The 18,809-nt window shown below is 41.9% G+C and overlaps 2 protein-coding genes across 3 annotated transcripts in view; one reads left to right on the top strand and one right to left on the bottom strand.

Annotated features, from left to right (window-relative positions):
• Positions 1-18,809, bottom strand: part of LOC141405572 (uncharacterized) — a 396,796-nt gene that overhangs the window by 209,515 nt on the left and 168,472 nt on the right. The gene's annotated exons all lie outside the window — the stretch shown is intronic.
• Positions 1-18,809, top strand: part of BBS4 (Bardet-Biedl syndrome 4) — a 132,375-nt gene that overhangs the window by 55,951 nt on the left and 57,615 nt on the right. The window lies entirely within an intron of this gene.

Genomic DNA, 18,809 nt, shown 5'->3' with positions numbered 1-18,809 from the left:
CGGTGGAATATTGAGGCCACAACGTTCAAAATACCGAAAATCGGGAGGTACCATTCTATGGAGGCTATATGAAGGCATGGACCGATACCGACAAAGTTCTGGGGGAACGTTTTATACCACCAACGTAGACTAAGTACCAAATTTCAGCCATTTCGGTGTGATAATGAAGCTAAAACCTTCAAAATACCGAAAATCGGGAGGTACCGTTCTATGGGGGCTATATTAAGGTGTGGGCCGATACCGACAAAATTCTGTGGGAAAGTTTTGTACCCCCTAAAGAAGACTACGTACCAAATTTCAGCCATTTAGGTGTGATAATGAAGCTAAAACCTTCAAAATACCGAAAATCGGGAGGTACCGTTATATGGGGTCTATATATAGGTGTGGACCTATACCGACAAAATTCTGTGGGAAAGTTTTGTACCCCTAAAGAACACTTCGTACCAAATTTCAGCCATTTTGGTAGGATAATGAAGCTAAAACCTTCAAAATACCGAAAATCGGGAGGTACCATTCTATGGGGGCTATATGAAGGCATGGACCGATACCGACAAAGTTCTGGGGGAACGTTTTATACCACCAACGTAGACTAAGTACCAAATTTCAGCCATTTCGGTGTGATAATGAAACTAAAACCTTCAAAATACCGAAAATCGGGAGGTACCGTTCTATGGGGGCTATATTAAGGTGTGGGCCGTTACCGACAAGATTCTGGGGGAAAGTTTTGTACCCCCTAAAGAAGACTACGTACCAAATTTCAGCCATTTTGGTAGGATAATGAAGCTAAAACCTTCAAAATACCGAAAATCGGGAGGTACCGTTATATGGGGGCCATATGAAGGTGTGGACCTATACCGACAAAATTCTGGGGGGAAGTTTTGTACCCCCTAAAGAAGACTACGTACCAAATTTCAGCCATTTTGGTAGGATAATGAAGCTAAAACCTTAAAAATACCGAAAATCGGGAGGTACCGTTATATGGGGGCTATATGAAGGTGTGGACCGATACCGACAAAATTCTCTGGGAAAGTTTTGTACCCCTAAAGAAGACTACGTACCAATTTTCAGCCATTTTGGTAGGATAATGAAGCTAAAACCTTAAAAATACCGAAAATCGGGAGGTACCGTTCTATGGGGGCTATATCAAAACGTGGACCGATATATCCCATTTTCAATACCAACCATCCTGCAAGTAATAAAAACTTCTGTACCAAATTTTGACTCTCTAACTTTAAAATTGCGAGCTGCATCTTGATTTCAACAGACAGACAGACGGACGGGCGGACGGACAGACGGACATGGTCAAATCGACATAGAATTTTATGCTGATCAATAATATATATACTTTATAGGGTCTCCGACGAATATTTCGATATGTTACAAATATGGTGGAGGGTATAATTAGACCGGGTCGATTTGTATGGAAGGAAAAAAACTTAATGGACGCATCGCGTTTCTGATTCCTGGAATTGTACTAAGCAAAATCGAGTCCTTAAAGTTTTTTATTCACGTTTTTTAATATTTTGGCATATAACAGCTAAATTATTGAGATTTTCGATTCAACACAAGACAAGCTATTATTTTTTGGGAAACCTTAAGTGCCAAATTATTGCTAATTCGGTCTGAAAACGTAGCTACTTACTACTTACATACTACTTAGCTGGCCCATTACAGAACATTTGTTCTATAGGCCGAACTAAGAAGAGATCTCCATTCCTCTCTATTTGTTGCTTTGCACTCTGGAATACCGCGCCTTTTCATATCATCATCCACTTGTTTGCGCCATCTATTCCTTGGCCTGCCAATTCTGCGTGCACCGCCATGTGGCTCGAATTTATACGCCTTTTTAGCGGGTTCATCATCACTCATTCTTATGATATGGCCTAGCCAACACAATCGCTGCATCTCGATACGTTTAACTATATTCCTGTCTTTGTATAGCTGATGTAGCTCATGGTCCATACGACGTCGATATTCACCGTCAACGCAGATTGGTCCATAGATCTTTCGAAGAATTGTTCTCTCAAACACACCAAGCTCTGCCATGTCTGCTTGCGCAAGTACCCAGGCTTCGGAGACATACATCAGCACGGGTAGTATCAGTGTTTTGTAGAGCGTTATTTTTGTTTGACAAGATGTGGCTTTGTTTTTAAACTGCTTACTTAAACCAAAGTAGCATCTGTTGGCCAATACAATTCTTCTTTTTATTTCACTGATGTTGTTTGTTGTGTTTACGGAGGTGCCGAGGTATACGAAGTCATTTACTACCTCAAAATTATGGGAACCAACTTCAACAGTTGGTCCGATCTCAATGGGCGCATTGCGCGTCGACACCATCAACTTGGTCTTCTCATCGTTTACCGCCAGACCCACCTTAGCAGATTCTCCTTCGACCTTCATAAAGGTATCAGTTACTTCTTTTACTGATCGACCTATGATGTCTATATCATCAGCATAAGCAAGTAACATGTGACTATTGGTGTAGATTGTGCCACTTCTTTTGACGTTTGCCTCTCGTATAACCTTTTCCAGCAGGATGTTGAAGTGTGACCTCTGTCTCCTGTCTCCTTGTCTGAAACCTCTTTTGGTACCAAAATCTTCGGAGAGGTTCTTTCCTATTTTAACTGAGGACCTCGTGTCAGTTAAAGTCATTTTACAAAGCCGGGATACCAAATTCAGACATGGCTTGGAATACCTTGGAACGCAGCGGGCTGTCGAAGGCTGCTTTATAATCGACAAAAAGGTGGTAGGTGTCGATCTGCATCTTTTGGGTCTTCTCCAGGATTTGCCGCAGGGTAAATATCTGGTCAATGGTGGACTTGCCAGGTCTAAGGCCGCATTGGTATGGTCCAATTATCTCGTTGACCATAGGCTTTAGTCGTTCGCACAATATCCCTGACACTATCTTGTAGGCAATAGGGAATAGACTTATGCCCCTTTAGTTAAAGCATACAGTCTTATCTCCCTTCTTGTGGACGGGGCACAGAATACTCAGGTTCCAATCGTCGGGTACTCGTTCTTCCTGCCAGATGGTGCTAACTAGCTGATGAATACACCTTATCAGCGTGTAGCCTCCGGTTTTGAACAGCTCGGCTGGTAAGCCATCGGCCCCTGCTGCCTTATTATTCTTCAGCCGATTTATTGCTGTCTTTACCTCATCTTGGCTGGGCGGTATACAATCTATACCATCTTCTGGGATTGGGACTGTGGTATCTTCGTCGTCTTAGCTGCTATTGGATACCAACAGATTTGAAAACTATTCTTTCCATATCTTGAGTACACTATCTGTATCAGTTACCAAATTACCTTGCTGGTCTCTGCAGGAGAAGGTGCCTGTACCAAAGCCATCAGTTTGATGCTTGACTCTTTGGTAGAATTTTCGGACTTCAATCTGGCTCCTGTACCTCTCGATTTTTTCACACTCCCGCTTTTCCATCTCTCTCTTTTTCCTGCGGAAAAAACGTTTCTCCTATCTCCTTTTCTCCCTGTATCTCTCTCGTGCGCTACGCGTTGCTACGGATTGTAAAGTAGCCCTATATACCGCATTTTTCTCTTCGGTGGCAGCACGACACTCCTCAACAGACCATGGATTCCTTGGTGGAGGTCTCTGGTATCCAAGTATGGATTTTGCGGCTGTTTGCATGGAGTGGACAATGCTATGCCATTGCGCTGATATGTTATCGGGATGAGGAGTGCTTTGATTAAGCAATTGGGCTAGTTGAGTGGAATATGCTGTGGCTATCTGTTGTGATTGCAGCTTACCGATGTCTAACTTTCGTGTTGTGTCCGTTCGTACTGTGTTTGCTACGTTTAAGCGGGTGCGTACCTTTGCTGCAACAAGGTAGTGGTCCGAATCAATGTTTGCGCCTCGGAACGATCGTACATCCAACACGCTCGATGAATGTCTTCCATCTATCACAACATGATCAATTTGGTTTCTTGTTTTCTGATCTGGAGACAGCCAGGTGCCCTTATGAATATCGAGATGATTAAATCTGGTACTGCTAACTACCATGTTTTTTGCAGCTGCAAAGTCTATCAGCCTCATACCATTGTCAGATGTTTCACTGTGGAGGCTGAATTTCCCGACTGTTGGGCCAAAGATATTCTCCTTTCCAATTTGGCATTAAAATCGCCTAGAATGATTTTAATGTCATGGGCAGGGCAACGGTCATATGTTTCTTCTAAGCGCTCGTAAAATATATCTTTGGTCTGTTCGTCTTTTTCTTTAGTGGGAGCATGAGCGCAAATAAAGCTGATGTTGAAGAATTTAGCTTTTATCCGAATTGCAGCAAGTCTTTCATTCACTGGAGTGAAGCTGGATACCAGATGTTTTAGTCTCCGACTAACTACGAATCCACAACCAAATTCATGCTTTACGTCATGGCAGCTATAATACAGTGCGTCACCTTTAGGTGTTGTTGCGACGCCTTTCCCAATCCATCGTATTTCCTGTATGGCAGTAATATCGGTCTTGTACTTTTCAAGTACGTCTGCCAATGCGAAGACTGCACCTTCTCTATAAAGAGTGCGAACATTCCAGGTGCAGATTCGCAAATCATGGTCCTTAAAACGTTTGCGGGGTTCGTCAACTTTAGAGTGGTTTGTTTTTCTTTTCTTTCGTATTTTCATAGTAGGCTGTTTTTTCGAGGGGAGGGTTACTAACCCGACGCCCAAACCCAAGTTTTTAACGTTCTTATGGGTGAACGCGCGGCAGCGGGTTCTCTGTACCGGATTGACCCGGGACCACACAACATCAGCGTTTCGGTCAGCGTCTGCCACCTCAGTGTACATGTGTTTGTATTTGTTTCATTTTTCAGTGCTGGGAGCGGCATATCCCGGAATGTCTGCTCCGGATTCTTTTGGTCCGTGCCGCGAGGGAGGAAACCCCAGTACAAATATATTTGTGCTCGGTTTGTCACATCCGCATCTTCACCCATATCCAATCTTCGGTGAGATGCAATAGATGTCAGGAGTGTGTGCATTTAAGGGGTTGCTCTGGACTTGCCCACGCGAGGGACTACGATAGGGACTATATTGCTGCATGCTGCGCGAACACAGCTCCCAGGTCCTGGGGGACTTTAATGCGCATCATGAGATGTGGCCCTCGGAAACGACCAGAGAGGTATAGCGCTGGCCGAGCAGATTGATAGCTCTACGTTTTGCTCGGTCTATGAGGACGCCCCTACCAGAATTAGAGGAGCGTGTCACAGTTCGCCAGACATAACCATCGTGTCACCTGGTCTGACAAATGACGTCACCTGGCTACCCGTCATTTCCCTTGAATCAGACCATCTCCCCATAATTGTCTCCATCAGCAGACCACCCGACTTCATCACCTCTGAACTCCGCACATTCGTCGATCATGAGAAAGCTGATTGACCGAGTTTCAGAGAGTTCACCAATCACCGCTTCAGAGAATTGCCCAATCCTTCTGATGTTCGGGTAGCGGAAAGGACGTTCCGAGACATCATCAATGCTGCAGCCGCTCACCATATACATACCTGCTGGTCGAATACCCGAAGTAAGACCAAATTTCGCAGCAGAGGCGACGGGATAAGCAAATAAGCGTAATGAGCTTCGTCGAACCAACCCCGACGACCCCAGAGTCAGAGAGCTGACACTGGAAGTTAACAGGCTGGTCGGCGAACATAAGCGGAACAAGTGGTTAAATCATCTGAAGAGTTGCAACATTGGAGCCGGTGTAAGCAAATTGTGGACAATGGTTAAGTCACTCTCGAACCCCGGAAGGAGGGATGACAGAACCTCAGCCACGTTTGGCGACGTTACGTTGACTGACCCGAAGAGGTGTGCAAGTTACTTCTATCGACTGTTTGTCGAGCACCCCGAGAGTGAAAGGGCGAAGAGGAGAGTATTACGTCGCATCAGATCTCTTCCTGCCGAGGATGAACCACAACAGTTTACAATGGATGATGTTGCCAATGCCATCAGGAACGCTAAATCATCCAAAGCGTTGGGCCCTAATGGAATCTCCATGGTAATGCTGAAGCAGCTGGATGAACCGTGAGTGAAGTATCTCACTAAAGTTCTCAACCTGTAGCTAGCCACCCTTATTGCTCCCGAAGTCTGGAAAATGGACAGTGTGGTCCCGCTACTGAAGCCAGCAAAGGTGAATCGTACAGGCCGATTTCGCTTTTGTCAGCTGTAGCGAAGACCCTTGAGGCCTTAGTCCTCCCCAGCATTAGAAATATCTATCAAGTTGCCGATCATCAGCATGGATTCCGTAAGCAGCACAGCACGACAACAGCACTGCACGCCATCTCCACACATATTTGTCGAGGACTCAACCAAGAGCGGCCGTGTGATAGAACAGTGATGGTTGCGCTTGACTTATCAAAAGCCTTTGATTCTGTCAAGCACTCCACGCTGTTCGAGGACATCGAGCAGACAACTCTCCGGCCAAGTCTGAAACGTTGGATAATCAACTATATGTGTGGTAGAGTGAAACAGGGAGTTCCCCAAGGAGGGGTGATATCTCCGGAACTGTTTAACCTCTACCTTTCCTGTATTCCGCCCCCTCCAGACGGCATTGAGATCGTAACGTATGCGGATGATTGTACAATCCTGGCGTCAGGTACCTACCCTGATGACATCTGTGAGAGACTAAACTCCTATTTAACCGATCTTACCATATTTTTCCACGCGAGGAGTATGCAGATATCCGCCACTAAATCGACGGCCACTCTGTTCACCACATGGACGGCGCAGTATAGATGAGAGTTGAATATCAGGATGATAAACTGAAGTGTAGGAACAAGGTCATCAAGTCCCTAGCCGGCAGTACTTGGGGTGCAGATAAAGAAACCTTGTTGACCACGTATAAAGCGATAGGTTGGTCTGTGGTAAGCTATGCGGCGCCAGTTTGGTCCCCGAATTTATGTGACACGCAGTGGGATAAAATTCAAACATGTAAGAACCCTGCCCTGAGAACAGCAACAGGGTGCCTCCTCAAATCCACAGTGGATCATCTACATGAGGAGGCAAAGATTCTCTCAGTACGACAAAATAATGAGATGCTATCGTTGCAGTACTTGCTCGAGTGTTACCGTGAGAGCCATCCCAAATCACCATCTGCTGGCCACCGATACACCCAGGCATATCAAGAAGGATATTCATGCTCTAGAGACGACGGTCCAACAATATAGGAGAGAACCTCTAGATCAACAGGCATATCAGGCAGATTTGAACAGCATTCACACGGACACAGTTGCTAAGACCATAAGCAATTATTGTGTGAATGCAGTCATCGGAGCACATCCCCCATTTATCGCAGCTGAAGAGCGTCAGCTGCCACTACAAACCAGAGTAGTTTTGGCTCAATTACGCTCGGGATATTGCTCCAAAGTTTGCAACAAATCGGTTGCTCCGTTGTGCGTACCATCTTAGGGAATATTTTCGAACTTTTGTGGGAGAGGTTCCGGAAGGAGTGGACCTATAAGCACCACCTTCCAATTTCATCTAATATTCGAAGAAATAGAACGAATTGCAAAGTGTGGACACTAAAGCAGTATTCGGTTCCAGCATTGTCGTGCGCACCAACCACTACTCATGATAGGTGTAGGGTTTTTAAGGAGTGGACCGATCCATCTTAGAACTATTTTTAATTTTGCACAAAATATTACGACTGCCAAATTCTTGACAGAATCGGTTTATCCGTTCGAGAGTAATCGTGAGCTCCATCCATAACACATGGCGCCATAGTGGGCCATTTTCTCAGGAAGTATGGACTTGCCCCTGCAAACTTGCACCGTCGTTATGGAGACACCGAATAACAGTTGTTACAACAAAAATAAAAGCGATTCGAGAGCAGGTCCTAAACTGAACTTTTCCGAAATTTTGTGTGGGAGGTATCCTAAAGAGTGGACCGATTATGTTCATATTGGAACCTCCTCTAAGTCCGGTAGAAATTTCACTACGTGCAAAGTATGGACCAAAATCGTTACTCCCTTCAAGTTTGGACAAAATATTACGAAAGCCAAATTTTGGACCGAATCGGTTGATCCGTTCGAGAGTTATCGTGCGCTACAGCCAGATAACTCAACTCCAAATTGGCTGAAACGGATTTCGCCCAAACATAGTTGGGGTCTAAAACCATTATTGTATGCATTGGGTACCAACAGCTTGAAAAACTGAAATTTCTATGACCTGAGCCCGCTATCGGTATCTGTTGCCAGATTACCTTGCTTGTCTATATGGAGGCTGTGCCTTCATTCATGCTCCGGTACATGTCGACTTCTTCACACTATCGTTTTCATCTTCTTTCCAGTAGAAACAACGTTTCTCTGCTCTCCATTTTTTCCGATACACAACTTGTGATCTACGCGTTGCTAATGATTGTAGAGTAGCCCTATTTAGCTTATATACATTCGGTAGCAGCACGATACTTCTGGTCGTACCTTGGCTTCCTTGGCGATGGCCTCTGGTGCTGATATATTATCGGAATGAGGAGGGCTTGCTTTTAGTAAGCAATTGGCCAAATTGTGTCTGTTCGTACTTTGTTTGGCGCGTTTAATGAGTTACGTACCTTTTCTGCCACATGTTTGTAATCCCAGTCCATCCAGCCCTCGTTGAATGTCTTCCGTATATCACAACGTGATTGATCATGTGCCTTAATAAATGTCGGTACGCTTAAATCTGTTGCTGCTAACCACCATGTTCTTTGTCGCTGCAATGTCTATCAGCATTCATTCCCTTGTCAGATGTTTCAGTGTGGGGACTAAGTTTCCCCATTGTTGGACCCAAAATATTCTCTTATGCAATTTCGGCATTAAATGTCATTATCGTTTGCACTGAAGAGAAAAAGTCAAAACGTCATTTCAATTGTAGGCAACAGTTCTATAGTCTTTAATTAAACAACTTTCATTACCTCGCCTTGTTGCCTCCGCCTCTCATTTTGGTCGTAATTTCTAGGAAAATCACATAATAAAAATTGCTTATCTATTAATTGCTTTTGTTATTTATGTAATTGTAAAATAATAAGTAGGGCATCATCATCATCACATGTAATGAAATAAATATCTTTATTATTATCCATTTAATGGTGGATGTAATTAAAATCGATGTCGTCATCGTTGTCGCTGTGTGTTATAGCCCGCCATGGGGCTCATCAATTTCGTTGTCATTAACAATACAACTTCCGACGAATCACAACCGTTTGTCTATTTCGCACAGTTTGAGGTCAAATGATGCCATCTGCAACGTGCCATATTATCTTCCATGTCCACATTTGCGAAGAATTGTGACATTTCAATCGAATTGCTCCATATGGTATAGCTTTCGTATACATGCATACATTCGCATATATGTATGTATTTAGGTGATGGACGAAACTAACAGGCTTTCGTTGTGATATAGCCAAAGGATAAGAAAAAAGTAAAACAGCTATGGATGCGTTCAGCTAAAGTTCAGAACTTTATAACATTTATTCCTTTCTATAGAAGCACCCTTTCATTCAGAAAGGGTCTATAGAAGCACCCCTTCATTCAGAAAGGGTCCATAGAAACAACCTTTCATTCAGAAAGGGTCCATAGGAACACCCTTTCATTCAGAAAGGGTCCATAGGAACACCCTTTCATTCAGAAACGGTCTATAGAAGCACCCTTTCATTCTGAAAGGGTCCATAGAAACACCCTTTCAATCAGAAAGGGTCAATAGAAGCACCCTTTCACTCAGAAAGGGTCAATAGAAGCACCCATTCATTCAGAAGGGGTCTATAGAAGCACCCTTTCATTACGAAAGGGTCTATAGAAGCACCCTTTCATTACGAAAGGGTCTATAGAAGCACCCTTTTATTCAGAAAGGGTCTATAGAAGCACCCTTTCATTACGAAAGGGTCTATAGAAGTACCCTTTTATTCAGAAAGGGTCTATAGAAGGACCCTTTCATTCAGATAGGGTTTGTAGAAGCACCCATTCATTCAGATAGGGTTTGTAGAAGCACAATTTCATTTAGAAAGAGTCAATAGAAGCACCCTTTCATTTAGAAAGAGTCAATAGAAGCATCCTTTCATTTAGAAAGGGTCAATAGAAGCATCCTTTCATTTAGAAAGGGTCAATAGAAGCACCCTTTCATTTAGAAAGAGTCAATAGAAGCACCCTTTCATTTAGAAAGGGTCAATAGAAGCACCCTTTCATTTAGAAAGGGTCAATAGAAGCACCCTTTCATTTAGAAAGGGCCAATAGAAGCACCCTTTCATTTAGAAAGGTCAATAGAAGCACCCTTTCATTTAGAAAGGGTCAATAGAAGCACCCTTTCATTCAGAAAGGGTCAATAGAAGCACCCTTTCATTCAGAAAGGGTCAATAGAAGCACCCTTTCATTCAGAAAGGGTCAATAGAAGCACTCTTTCATTCAGAAAGGGTAAATAGAAGCACCCTTTCATTCAGAAAGGGTCAATAGAAGCACCCTATCATTCAGAAAGGGTCAATCGAAGCACCCTTTCATTCAGAAAGGGTCAATAGAAGCACCCTTTCATTCAGAAAGGGTCAATAGAAGCACCCTTTCATTCAGAAAGGGTCAATAGAAGCACCCTTTCATTCAGAAAGGGTCAATAGAAGCACCCTTTCATTCAGAAAGGGTCAATAGAAGCACCCTTTCATTCAGAAAGGGTCAATAGAAACACCCTTTCATTCAGAGAGGGTCAATAGAAGCACCCCTTCGTTCAGAAAGGGTCAATAGAAGCACCCTTTCATTCAGAAAGGGTCAATAGAAGCACCCTTTCATTCAGAAAGGGTCAATAGAAGCACCCTTTCATTCATAAAGGGTCTATTGAAGCACCCTTTCAATCAGAAAGGGTCTATAGAAGCACCCTTTCAATCAGAAAGGGTCTATAGAAGCACCCTTTCAATCAGAAAGGGTCTATAGAAGCACCCTTTCAATCAGAAAGGGTCTATAGAAGCACCCTTTCAATCAGAAAGGGTCTATAGAAGCACCCTTTCAATCAGAAAGGGTCTATAGAAGCACCCTTTCAATCAGAAAGGGTCTATAGAAGCACCCTTTCAATCAGAAAGGGTCTATAGAAGCACCCTTTCAATCAGAAAGGGTCTATAGAAGCACCCTTTCAATCAGAAAGGGTCTATAGAAGCACCCTTTCAATCAGAAAGGGTCTATAGAAGCACCCTTTCCTTCAGAAAGGGTCTGTAGAAGCACCCTTTCATTCAGAAAGGGTCTATAGAACCACCCTTTCCTTCAGAAAGGGTCTGTAGAAGCAACCTTTCCTTCAGAAAGGGTCTATAGAAGCACCCTTTCATTCAGAAAGGGTCTATAGAAGCACCCTTTCATTCAGAAAGGGTCTATAGAAGCACCCTTTCAATCAGAAAGGGTCTATAGAAGCACCCTTTCAATCAGAAAGGGTCTATAGAAGCACCCTTTCAATCAGAAAGGGTCTATAGAAGCACCCTTTCAATCAGAAAGGGTCTATAGAAGCACCCTTTCAATCAGAAAGGGTCTATAGAAGCACCCTTTCAATCAGAAAGGGTCTATAGAAGCACCCTTTCAATCAGAAAGGGTCTATAGAAGCACCCTTTCAATCAGAAAGGGTCCATAGAAGCACCCTTTCAATCAGAAAGGGTCTATAGAAGCACCCTTTCAATCAGAAAGGGTCTATAGAAGCACCCTTTCAATCAGAAAGGGTCTATAGAAGCACCCTTTCAATCAGAAAGGGTCTATAGAAGCACCCTTTCCTTCAGAAAGGGTCTGTAGAAGCACCCTTTCATTCAGAAAGGGTCTATAGAACCACCCTTTCCTTCAGAAAGGGTCTGTAGAAGCACCCTTTCCTTCAGAAAAGGTCTATAGTAGCACCATTTCATTCAGAAAGGGTCTATAGTAGCACCATTTCATTCAGAAAGGGTCTATAGTAGCACCATTTCATTCAGAAAGAGTCTATACAAGCACCCTTTGATTCATAAACGGTCTATAGAAGCACCCTTTCATTCAGAAAAGGTCTATAGAAGCACCCTTGCATTCAGAATTGGTCTATAGAAGTACCCGTTCATTCAGAAAGGGTCTATAGAAGCACCCTTTCATTCAGAAAGGGTCTATAGAAGCACCCTTTGATTCATAAACGGTCTATAGAAGCACCCTTTGATTCATAAACGGTCTATAGAAGCACCCTTTCATTCAGAAAGGGTCTTTAGAAGCACCCTTTCATTCAGAAAGGTTCTTTAGAAGCACCCTTTTATTCAGAAAGGGTCTATAGAAGCACCCTTTTATTCAGAAAGGGTCTATAGAAGCACCCTTTTATTCAGAACAGGTCTATAGAAACACCATTTCATTCAGAAAGGTTCTTTAGAAGCACCCTTTGATTCAGAAAGGGTCCATAGAAGCACCCTTTTATTCAGAACAGGTCTATAGAATCACCCTTTCATTCAGAAAGGTTCTTTAGAAGCACCCTTTTATTCAGAAAGGGTCTATAGAAGCACATTTTCATTCAGAAAGGGTCTATAGAAACACCCTTTTATTCAGAAAGGGTCTATAGAAGCACATTTTCATTCAGAAAGGGTCTATAGAAACACCCTTTCATTCAGAAAAGGTCTACAGAAGCACCCTTTCAATCAGAAAGGGTCTATAGAAGCACCCTTTCAGTCAGGAAGGGTCTATAGAAGCATCCTTTCATTCAGAAAGGGTCTACAGAAGCACCCTTTCATTCAGAAAGGGTCTATAGAAGCACCCTTTCATTCAGAAAGGGTCTATAGAAGCACACTTTCATTCAGAAAGGGTCTATAGAAGCACCCTTTCATTCAGAAAGGGTCTATAGAAGCACCCTTTCATTCAGAAAGGGTCTATAGAAGCACCCTTTCATTCAGAAAGGGTCTATAGAAGCACCCTTTCATTCAGAAAGGGTCTATAGAAGCACCCTTTCATTCAGAAAGGGTCTATAGAAGCACCCTTTCATTCAGAAATGGTCTATAGAAACACCCTTTCCTTCTGAAAGGGTCCATGGAAGCACCCTTTCATTCAGAAAGGGTCTATGGAAGCACCCTTTCATTCAGAAAGGGTCTATGGAAGCAACCTTTCATTCAAAAAGGGTCTATAGAAGCACCCTTTCCTTCAGAAAGGGTCTGTAGAAGCACGCTTTCCTTCAGAAAGGGTCTATAGAAGCACCCTTTCATTCAGAAAGGGTATATAGAAGCACCCTTTTATTCAGAAAGGGTCTATAGAAGCACCCTTTCATTCAGAGAGAGTCCATAGAATCACCCTTTCATTCAGAAAAGGTCTTTAGAAGCACCCTTTCATTCAGAAATGGTCTATAGAAACACCCTTTCCTTCTGAAAGGGTCTATAGAAGCACCCTTTCATTCAGAAATGGTCTATAGAAACACCCTTTCCTTCTGAAAGGGTCCATGGAAGCACCCTTTCATTCAGAAAGGGTCTATGGAAGCACCCTTTCATTCAGAAAGGGTCTATGGAAGCAACCTTTCATTCAAAAAGGGTCTATAGAAGCACCCTTTCCTTCAGAAAGGGTCTGTAGAAGCAACCTTTCATTCAAAAAGGGTCTATAGGAGCACCCTTTCATTCAGAAAGGGTCTCTAGAAGCACCCTTTCATTCAGAAAGGGTCTATAGAAGCACCCTTTCATTCAGAAAGGGTCTATAGAAGCACCCTTTCATGCAGAAAGGGTCTATAGAAGCACCCTTTTATTCAGAAAGGGTCTATAGAAGCACCCTTTTATTCAGAAAGGGTCTATAGAAGCACCCTTTTATTCAGAAAGGGTCTATAGAAGCACCTTTTCATTCAGAAAGGGTCTATAGAAGCACCATTTCATTCAGGAAGGGTCTATAGAAGCACCCTTGCATTCAGAAAGGGTCTATAGAAGCATTCTTTCATTCAGAAAGGGTCAATAGATTCACCCTTTCATTCAGAAAAGGTCTATAGAAGCATCCTTTCATTCAGAAAGGGTCTATAGAAGCACCCTTTCATTCAGAAAGAGTCTATAGAACCACCCTTTCATCCAGAAAGGGTCTATGGAAGCAACCTTTCATTCAGAAAGGGTTTCTAGAAGCAACTTTTTATTCAGAAACGGTCTATAGAAGCAGCCTTTCATTCAGAAAGGATTAATAAAAGCACCCTTTCATTCAGAAAGGGTCTATAGAAGCATCCTTTCATCATAAAGGGTCAATAGAAACATCCTTTCATTCAAAAAGAGTCTATAGAAGCAGCCGTTCATTCAGAAATGGTCTATAGAAGCACACTATCATTCAGAAAGGGTCTACAGAAGCACGCTTTTATTCAAAAAGGGTCTAGTAGCACTCTTTCATTCAGAATGGGTCTAAACAAGCATCCTTTCATTCAGAAAAGGTCTATAGAAGCACCCTTGCATTCAGAATTGGTCTATAGAAGTACCCTTTCATTCATAAAAGGGTCTATGGAAGCACCCTTTCATTCAGGAAGGGTCTATAGAAGCACCCTTTCATTTAGAAAAGGGTCTATAGAAGCACCCTTTCATTCAGAAAGGATTTATGGAAGCCAAAAAAATTGACTCTGAAATTGCATGAAATGTAGTTTTTATGGTTTATTTAGATTTCTTTGGAGATACAACAAATAACTAAATACAATATGAAATGTATTTTTTTCGATATATTTGTAAACCTTTAAAACACAAAGAAACAAATTTATTTCTATTCACAATGAGAATTTTTGTAAATTACAAAAAAAAACTTGTTTAGCATTTGTATTGATTTCATTTAAAGATATGAAAATCTTAGTTCTATTGTTCAGTTACAAATTAAAATAACGAGAAAAAAGGAGGATGTCCCATTGCGTTTGGAAAATCATTTTTCCACAAAGAATTGGAGAAAGCAATGTCACACACTGGTGTGTCCATATAACGGCAAGTTTATTTGAATCTGTATCAGCATGTGGCTGAGAAAGGCATCGAAAAAAATTTTGTAGATAAAAAAAACATTTAAATTAAAAGATTCGAGGTCATCATGCCAGAACAGAGAAGGGTTAGCATGTAGAATTGAATATGAAAATGAATGGAAATATTTAAAAAAATTATATAAGTTAAACATTTTACTTAACATCCCAGCAAAGAATCCCATTCGCAAACATCGGGTTTTTGTAGTACATTTTGATAGTAGTAACTATTTACAAATCTACTTACTAACACATTACTTTAACAAGGTCGTGTTGCAGGGAACAAAAAGCTACTCGGTGGCCCCTAGAATTTGAAAAATGAGCTACAAAACATATGTATGTCATATTTATGACAATTGAGATGAATTTGGGTTAGTATTGAGAGTAAGATAATAGCGTTGTAACGAAGACCACAAAGATAACTGAAAAAATTAGTACCAAAGGTTTATGGGACATTTCGGGGGGCCCATATCTCAGGAAGTATTGGCTTACACTAGCTAAAAACAATAATAGTGTTGGAGTCAACATCACAACGAATACCCACAATTAAAGTAACCTTAAATTGGATTAAAGCGCAAAAAATTGAAATTTTGCGGAGATGGTACAGGAAGTAATGGAACTGGAACAAATTTTAGGAGGCAATCCTTTCTGTGGTTATTGTGTGCAAACAGGCATTTAATTTGGTTAACATAGGATTTTTATACATTTGGGTCATGTCAGGTAGGATAATGATCAAACAATCCTCGAACAGACCTTAAACTGCACTTAAATAAAAATACTTTTTCGAGGGCGATATTAGAAACAGTTTTCCGATATAGTCCATCTCCTAACTTGATTTAAGTTTGAGAGAAATAACAAACAAGAAAGATCCTATTAGTAGTTTAGAGATAGAAGACCTCCTAGCGATAGATAGAGCGATAGAAGACCTTCCATGGGTCTTCATTCAAAGAAAGGAGACCTTATATAGGCCTTCCAAAGATCGACTTTCATATCGACCTTCTACCGGTCTTCTATAGATAGAAGACCTCTTTATATATGTAGAAAGAAAAAATCCCATAAGTCCTCCATGTAGAAAAAGTCTCGTATCGGATTTCGGAGACCTTTTATCGGTCTTCTATAGATAGATAGATTGAATCCCCCCTATCGGTCTTCTAGAGATATAAGACCTCGATCCTTTATAGGTAGGAGACTTCATATCGGTCTCCGAAGATGGGAGAACACCTTTCGATCTTCCGAAGATAAGAGACCTCGTACCTGTCTTCTATAGATAGGCGACATCGACTTTCAATTCAGTAGATAGGATACTTCGGAATTTCAGAGCTAGGAGACTTCCTATCGACCTTCTCGGCCTTCTAGAGATAGAAGACCTCCTCATATCGGTCTTCTGTAGATAGAAAACCTAGTATCGGTCTTCTACAAACAGAAGACCTCCTATCGGTCTTCTATAGAGAGAAACCTCCAGTCGGTCTTCTATAGAGAGAAGACCTCCTATCGGCCTTCTATAAATAGAAGACCTCCTATCGGTCTTCTATAAATAGAAGACCTCCTATCGGTCTTCTATAGAGAGAAGGCCTCCTATCGGTCGTCTATAGAGAGAAGATCTCCTATCGGTCTTCTATAGATAGACCTATACCGGTCTTCAGTACCTAGAAGACCTCCTACCGGTCTTCTATAGATAGGAGACCTCCTATCAGACTTCTATAGATAGAAGACCTCCTATCGGACTTCTATAGATAGAAGACCTCCTATCGGACTTCTATAGATAGAAGACCTCCTATCGGTCTTCTATAGATAGAAGACCTCCTATCGGTCTTCTATAGATAGAAGACCTCCTATCGGTCTTCTATAGATAGAAGACCTCCTATCGGTCTTCTATAGATAGAAGACCTCCTATAGGTCTTCTATAGATAGAAGACCTCCTATCGGTCTTCTATAGATAGAAGACCTCCTATCGGTCTTCTATAGATAAAAGACCTCCTATCGGTCTTCTATAGATAGAAGACCTCCTATCGGTCCTCTATAGATAGAAGACCTCCTATCGGTCTTCTATAGATAGAAGACCTCCTATCGGTCTTCTATAGATAGAAGACCTCCTATCGGTCTTCTATAGATAGAAGACCTCCTATCGGTCTTCTATAGATAGAAGACCTCCTATCGGTCTTCTATAGATAGAAGACCTCCTATCGGTCTTCTATAGATAGAAGACCTCCTATCGGTCTTCTATAGATAGAAGACCTCCTATCGGTCTTCTATAGATAGAAGACCTCCTATCGGTCTTCTATAGATAGAAGACCTCCTATCGGTCTTCTATAGATAGAAGACCTCCTATCGGACTTCTATAGATAGAAGACCTCCTATCGGTCTTCTATAGATAGAAGACCTCCTATCGGTCTTCTATAGATAGAAGACCTCCTATCGGTCTTCTATAGATAGAAGACCTCCTATCGGTCTTCTATAGATAGAAGACCTCCTATCGGTCTTCTATAGATAGAAGACCTCCTATAGGTCTTCTATAGATAGAAGACCTCCTATCGGTCTTCTATAGATAGAAGACCTCCTACCGATCTTCTATAGCTAGAAGACCTCCTACCGGTCTTCCATAGTTAGAAGACCTCCCACCGGTCTTCTATAGCTAAAAGACCTCCTAGCGGTTTTCTATAGCTAGAAGACCTCCTACCGGTCTTCTATATATAGAATACCTCCTACCGGTCTTCTATATATAGAATACCTCCTATCGGTCTTTTATAGATAGAAGACCTCCTATCGGTCTTCTATAGATAGAAGACCTCCTACCGGTCTTCTATATATAGAATACCTCCTATCGGTGTTTTATAGATAGAAGACCTCCTTTCGGTCTTCTATAGATAAAAGACCTCCTACCGGTCTTTTATAGCTAGAAGACTTCCTATCGGTCTTTTATAGCTAGAAGACTTCCTACCGGTCTTCCATAGCTAGAATACCTCCTATCGGTCTTCTATAGCTAGAATACCTCCTATCGATCTTCTATAGCTAGAAGACCTCCTACCGGTCATCCATAGCTAGAAGACCTCCCACCGGTCTTCTATAGCTAAAAGACCTCCTAGCGGTTTTCTATAGCTAGAAGACCTCCTACCGGTCTTCTATATATAGAATACCTCCTACCGGTCTTCTATATATAGAATACCTCCTATCGGTCTTTTATAGATAGAAGACCTCCTATTGGCCTTCTATAGATAAAAGACCTCCTAACGGTCGTATATAGATAGAAGACCCCCTAACGGTCTTATATATTTAGAAGACCTCCTAAAGGTCTTCTATAGCTAGAAGACCTCCTACCGGTCTTCCATAGCTAGAAGACCTCCTATCGGTCTTCTATAGATAGAATACCTCCTTTCGGTCATTTATAGTTAGAAGACCTGCTATCGGTATTCTAGAGACAGAGGCCCTCGGTCTTTTAAAGATAAAGGACTTCCTATCGGTCTTCTAGACATCGAAGACCTCGGTCCTTTATGGATAGGAGACCTCCTACCGGTCTGTTATAGATAAAAGACCTACCGAAGACCGATTCTTTAAATAGAAAACCTACTATCGGTATTATTTTACAAAAATCCACCTATCGATTTTCTGTAGATAGACGACCTCATGTAGGACCTCTATAGGTCTTCTATAGATAAAAGACCTCTGTTGGTAGAAAATCTTACGAAAAACTTTTCTCCATCGCTTTATATATTCCCGATCTCCCTAGTAGTACAATATGCCTGTTCCCATTATAAGCGCAGCGTTTTACCCTATTTTCAGATTTTTTTTACACAGTAAGTCATAAACTTTACATAATGCGCCCCATGCCGCATGCCCTTAAATGTAGGATCAGCAAAATCCCCGCAGTCTATTGTTTGATACGACCATCTTATTTGTTGTTGTCATTTTCTCCTTAGCTACTTTATAAAAAGGATTTT

Source organism: Musca autumnalis, unplaced genomic scaffold (assembly GCF_047663935.1).
Source record: "Musca autumnalis isolate F117 unplaced genomic scaffold, ASM4766393v1 scaffold_5, whole genome shotgun sequence".
NCBI lineage: Eukaryota > Metazoa > Arthropoda > Insecta > Diptera > Muscidae > Musca > Musca autumnalis.
The sequence above is the reverse complement of the archived record's forward strand: the minus strand, read 5'-3'. Positions and strand labels throughout refer to the sequence as shown.